The sequence below is a fragment of the Halichoerus grypus genome, chromosome 3 (genome assembly GCF_964656455.1).
Source record: "Halichoerus grypus chromosome 3, mHalGry1.hap1.1, whole genome shotgun sequence".
NCBI lineage: Eukaryota > Metazoa > Chordata > Mammalia > Carnivora > Phocidae > Halichoerus > Halichoerus grypus.
Window position 1 is genome coordinate 777,952 of NC_135714.1, and position 6,208 is coordinate 784,159.

The 6,208-nt window shown below is 53.6% G+C and overlaps 1 pseudogene; it reads right to left on the bottom strand.

The window, feature by feature from the left end:
- Positions 1-5,286: 5,286 nt before the first annotated feature.
- On the bottom strand, positions 5,287-5,979 carry LOC118521577 (large ribosomal subunit protein eL15 pseudogene; annotated as a pseudogene).
- Between the last annotated feature and the right edge of the window lie 229 nt (positions 5,980-6,208).

A 6,208-nucleotide genomic window follows, 5' to 3' on the forward strand; every position in this document is an offset into this window, starting at 1 on the left:
GGGTCGGCGCAGTGTCCCTCTGCCAGCCCCATGGCCCAGTTCAGGGCCCTCCCTCCGCACTGCCCGTGGCTCCCAGAAGCACAGATTGCACGGAAGCAGCCACCTGCCTGGCTGGGACGGGAGGGCTCAGTGAACAAGGGGCAGCACCGATCTCCCAGTTCCGTACTCCTGGATTGGGGCCTTCTAGAAGGTTCTGCTTTAGGACAGAGCTGAGAGGTGGGGACTGGTGGTCACAGGAGAGACCCGTGGAGGGGACTGGACAGCAGGGTGATGTTTCGGGTGAAATGGGTGCCAAGCAGGTGCCTGGGGGTGGGGCCCGAGGGGCAGGTCTCCTGCCTGCTGACCTTGCATATGCATATTGAGGGCGGGGAGGACGAGGCCAGGCAGCCGAGCCCCCCGCCCCCACCCCCCGTGCCTGGTTCCCGTTTGGAGTGGCTGTTGTGGGTCCGTGGGACGCTGGGCAAATCTGAATTTCATTCAGTTCAAGAGGCCTCTTTCCTCCCCCACCTGTGGGGGGGTCCACGGGAGCCCCAGCAGGGTTGGGGGGAGCCCTCTCTCTAGAGGGTTCGTAACTGTCCATTCCGCGTGAACTCCTGGTTGCTGAAGGCCGTGGCCCAGGCCCGCGGTGGCTGGCAGACGGGCAGGACCGGATGGCCCAAGTGCATTGAATCCCAGAGTGATTGTGGCCGCGGATTACCGCGCATGCAAATGAGCTGCGTGTCGCCAGGGTCGGCCTTCCCTTTCTGTGCCTGCAAATAGACTCCGATAAGGGGATCTTTGTAATTACACGGCGCTACACTGGTCAATTCTGACTTTTAAATACCACAGGGCCCTAGAAAGGAGAAGAAAGCGCTGAACACATGTTCTCCTGGGCAATAGCAGCGGCTTCCTTTTGAATTCCGCCGGCTCGCCCGGAGCCCGGCCGGCCGCGCGGCTGCCCGCCTCCTTTGTGAGGACTATCGCTCCATCACGGCGCGAGATCATTTCCAAATTAAATTTTATGGTCCATTACTTACCGCTCCGACACTGGTCTAATGGAATCTTAAATGGAACTGACTTGATCTGTGTGGGGCTGGCCTCTCAGTTAAGATGTTATTTGGTTCTAATTATCAGATAATGAACTCGGGAAATTTAATTTTTAATATTTGTATGTCAAAAGTCCATTGTGCTTTGCCTAGAGACTTTAAATTAAAAGTTAACTCGGGTCCAGCACCAGTCCCAGAATGTGCTCTGGACGGCTGAGGCCCCCCAAAGCCCCTACTGTGCGCCCGCTTCGCGGGCCTGTGGGCAGGAGCGACTGCAGGGCGGTGTGGACTGAGCGTGCGTGGGAGACCACCAGGAGGGCTTCTTGGAGGAGGGAGTGACAGCAGGGGACCTGGAGGGTGGTGAGATTTGGCAATAGACAGGGTCACGAATGGGGGCAGGGCACGGGATTGGGGAACAGGGTAAAAGGGAGGTCGAGGTTGGGCAGGAAGCTTGGTGTGGGCTGTGTGAGGAGGCTGCAGGGCTGGACCCCGGGGGCCTGGGGCAGATGGGCCAGCCTGACGCCCCCGGCCCCCGTGTCTGCCACTCAGACCAGCGGCTGGCCCAGCTGGAGGCCCCTCTGCTCTGGTCACAAGGTCACCGGGAGTTGCCGTGGAGGGCAGTGGGGGCCGGGCGTGGCTGGCTGCCCAGTGATGGACGGCCAGCAGCCCTCCCTGCTGGACGCGGTGCGTGTCTCCCCGCCCTGGTCTGCAGTGAAAAATGACAGCCAGGCCGCCTGTTCATCACCAGGCTGTCATGCCCGAGCAATCCCTCCCGTCCTGCACCACCTGGGGGGGCCCTCAGCAGAGTCGGGCTCGCCCTCGCAGGGCAGGGACGGTGCCATCTGTCTGGGGTCCCCAGCACCGGGAGGCAGGCCTCCCCAGTGCACCCAAAACCCCGCATGTGGGAACCGTGACGGCGTCTGTTCTGCCGGAGAGCCCGCACCGTGGGCAGGGTCCAGCGCCTCCAGTGCCCCTGGGCGGCTGGAAGCTGTGGCCACAGTCGCTGGAGGCCCCTTGGCGTGGTGCCAGGGGTTCGTGCGGGGCTGGGACTCGGCTGGGCCGGGGCCCCTGCACGTGGCCTTCGCGTGGCTTGCATTCCTTCCAGCATGGCGGCTGGCTCCGGGGCAGCATCCAGAGCGCCAGCCCGGAGGAGGTTGCATCACCTTTTCTGAGCCAGGCTAGCAAGTCAGCCAGCCCTCCTGCCCCGTCCTTCCAGGGGAGGGAGTCACACGCAGCATGGGGTGGGCTTCCTCCCAGCAGGCAGAGCCCTGCCCCCAGCCCCCCACGGCCCCCCACGGCCTCCTCCCTGCTGCGCCTCCCCTCAAGCTGAGCTCTCCCCAGGGGACTCCGGGAGCAGGTGCTTGGCCCACGTCCTTGCAGCAGACACCTGAAGCCAGTTCTCAAAGGGGCTTAGAGCCCCTGAAGTGGGGGGGTCCCTGCACACTCCCGCCTGCCCGGTCCTGCCAGCAGAGAGGCTGGTTCTGGCCCTCTGTCCTGACAGCGGTCTGGCTGGCCCCCACCCGCCCCACGCCCTTTGTGACCTAGAAGTCTGGTGTCCCCACTTTCCACCCTGTTTTCAAATTTATGTTTCAGCACAGATTTCTCTAATCATTAAAGTCAAGAGCAAAAGAGTAACTCTTACCCTTTCGAGTAAGAGGCAGCCACGCTGGTAGGTGACCAGGTGGGCCCCGGGCTGACCCACAGGCCTCCCCAGCACCCTGCTTCTGGGTCGTACTCTGCCCCACGAGACAGCGTGTCCCCAGGCCAGGGCTCCGTCCCAGGCCTGGACCACGGCTGGACTTGCTGCTCTCACACGGGAGGCGGTGCCTTGTACATCCGGGAGCCAGCTGCGTGGCCCTGCGTGGCCCTGCGCGGGTCGCCCATCCTGCCCTGCTCACACACTTGGAGGTGATGCATATCTTGTGCTTCCTTCCTGCCCCACCGATGGGAAGATTTTCTCCCTCTTTACATGGAAACCAGCACCCGAAGGCCTCCCGCCTGCTCCAGCAGCCCACCTGCGGCGCCGCCCATGGCTGACCACCTGCTCCCCGCCACGCCATCGCGGAATGCTGCCGGCCCTGAGACCCCAGGCCAGGTCTGACCCAGCCAGACCAGGGCCGGGGAGACCAGAGCTCCTTCCCTCTTACAGTTACTCCTTTTCGACATTGGTAATTCTGCACGTTAAACTTCCCTGTTTGACCCTGAGTGGTGTCTGTCTCCTGGCTGGACCCAGACTGATACACCCTCTTCGTGTTTGTTTTCATATTTCTTTATCGTGGTAAAACAGACATACCATAAACTTAGCATCTTCACCATTTATGTGTAGAGCTCAGTGGTGTTAAGTACATGCACATCTGGGAGTCACTGCCATCCATCCCAGAATCTGAAACTCCGTCCCCATTAAACACCACCCCCTCCCCCAGCCCCATCTCCATCCTTTCTGTCTCTGTGAATCTGACCACTCTGGATACTTCACAGGAGTAGGATGGCACAGTATTTGTCTTTTTGCAACTGGCTCATTTCCCTGAGCATTGTGTCCTCAAGATTCACCCACGGGGTAGCAGGTGGAAGGATGTCCTTCCTTCTAAGGCTGAATAACATTCCCTTGCATGGATGGACCACCTTTTGCTTACTATTCAGCCACTGATGGACACTTGGGTTGCTCCCACATTTTAACTGTTGCGGCTAACGCTGCTGTGAACATGGGGTGCAGGCATCTCTTCAGTCCCTGGTTCCAATTCTTCTGGAGATACCAGACATGGAATAGCTGGGTCATATGGTAATTCTCTATTCAGTTTGGTGAGGAAACTCCACGCTGTTTCCACAGCGGCTGCACCAGCTTACGTTCCCACCAACAGCGCACAGAGTTGCAGTTTCCCCACATCCTCGCCAACACGTGGTATTTTGGTGTTTTGTTTTGTTTGACAGTAGCCATGCTAACGGCTGGTGGTATCTGATTGTGGTTTTGATTTGCATTTCTCTAATGCTTAGTGGTGTGAACATCTTTCCGCGGCTTGTTGGCCATCTGTAAATAATCCTTGAAGAAATGCCTGTTCAAGTCCTTTGACCGTTTTTAATCAGGTTGCTTGTTTTTGGGGTTTTTTGTTGTTGTTGTTGTGGAGTTTTAGAAGTTCTCTACATATTCTGGATATTGATCCCTTATCAGATAAATGATTTGCAAATCTTTTCTCTTGCTCTGTGGGCTGCCTTTCTGCCCTGTGGATTGCATCCTTTGATGCACACAAGTTTTTTATTTTGATTAAATCCAATTTATTTTTTTTCTTGCATGTGCTTTTGGTGTCATATCAAAGAAATCATTGCCAGATCCAAAGTCATGAAGTTTTCCCCCTATGTTTACCTCCAACAGTTTTATACTTTAGCTCCTACTTTAGGTTTCTGATCTATTTTGAGTTAGTTTTTGCATATGGTGTGAGGTAGGGCTCCGATGTCATTCTTTTGCATGGGGATGTGCAGTTCCTGTGCAGGTCCAGCACCATCTGTTGGAAGACTGTCCTTTCCTTTTCCCTTGTTGAAGGTCATCTGACCACATATATGAAGGTTTATATCTGGGCTCTCTGTTCTATTCCATTTGTCTCTATGTCTGTCTTGATGCCAGCACCACACTATTTTGATTAGTGTAGCTTTATAGTCAGTTTTGAATTTAGCAACTCTGAGTTTTTCTGCTTTGTTCTTCCAAAATCTCAAGATTGTTTTGACCATTGAGATTCCATGTAAATTTTAGGTTGGATTGTTCTATTTCTGCCAAATGCCTTGTTGAGATTTTGATACAGATTGCATTTAATCTATAGATCGCTTTTGGTAGTATTGTCATCTTAATGATATTACGTCTTCCAGTCCATGAACATGGGATGTCTTTCCATTATGTCTTTGTTAATTTCTTTCAGTGAAGCTTTGTTATTTTCAATGTATAAATCTTTCACTTCCTTGGTTAAGTTTATTCCTAAGTATTTTATTCATTTTGATGTTATTATAGATGAGATTGTTTTCTTAATTTCTTTTTTGGATTCTTCTTTTTTAGTGCATAAAAATCTTCATGATTTTTCACACACTTTAAAATCTAACCATTGTACACATGCAGAAAAGTGCATAGAACATGAATGTACCACCCAAATGTCACAAAATGAAATTCATGTGTCCACCTCCAGGTCAAGAAATAAGAGAGCCCACCTGGTGCCACCTCCCAGGCACTTCTGTTGTCCCCAGAGATAACCATTATCCTCATTCCTTTTCTTCTTTTTTTTTTTTTTGACTGTCCTAAATTGTTTATTAGTAAGAATTCTGCAAACATTACTTATATTAGCGGTAACGGTGGAGCTGGGGAGTATTGCATCCTCTCCATGCCACACGGTGGGAATCACCAATAGTGTGGTGAACTTTGGACCTGTCCCAAGGCCACGTTCTCGTGGTCTGCAGATGTCAGACCTTGCGTCTCCCTGTGCTTGTGGACTGGTTTGGTGATCCCCTGGGTGTCAGGATTCCTTCTGATAGGTTTATGGAATGGATCGATGAGGATGACCTCGAAGAATTGGTATGTGGAGTCTTTGACAACCCAGTAAGAATGCAGGACTCTCAGAGCCCCACGGTGGCATCCAGCTCGCTCCTGTGCAACAGACGGTAGGCTTCGGGCAAACTTGAGCCGGTTAGCACTGTGATAGACAGGGTCACTGTAGGTCGTACCCTGAGGAACTGTGTGTTTGCAACCACCATGACACACACGAATCTGATAGGTGACATAACCTTGCTTGGCCTTGTACCCCAGTCTGTGTACTTTATTGGGCCAAGTTGGGCAGGGGGCCCCATGGAGCGCAGAGAGCTGGCTCCCTGTGTGAAGAAAGTGCGTTATGTTGGACTGCTTCTTCCTCCACAGCTCCTGGATGGACCTGTTTGAGGACCTTTGAGCTGATGGCTGCCACTGGATGGAAAGGCCCATCATCCTGACTTCTAACTCCACAAATTCACTCTGTCTGCTTGGAACTTCACATAGAGGAAGCATGCAGTGAGTATTTTTCTGTCTGGCTGCCTTGATCAACAATGTGTTCAGGAAGCTCATCCGTGGTGCTACATGCGGCGGCAGGCTATTCGTCTCATTTGTAGACTATTTCATTGTGTGGATATACAACACCCTACTGTCGGCGGCCATCTGGGTATTCTCGAGTTTGGTG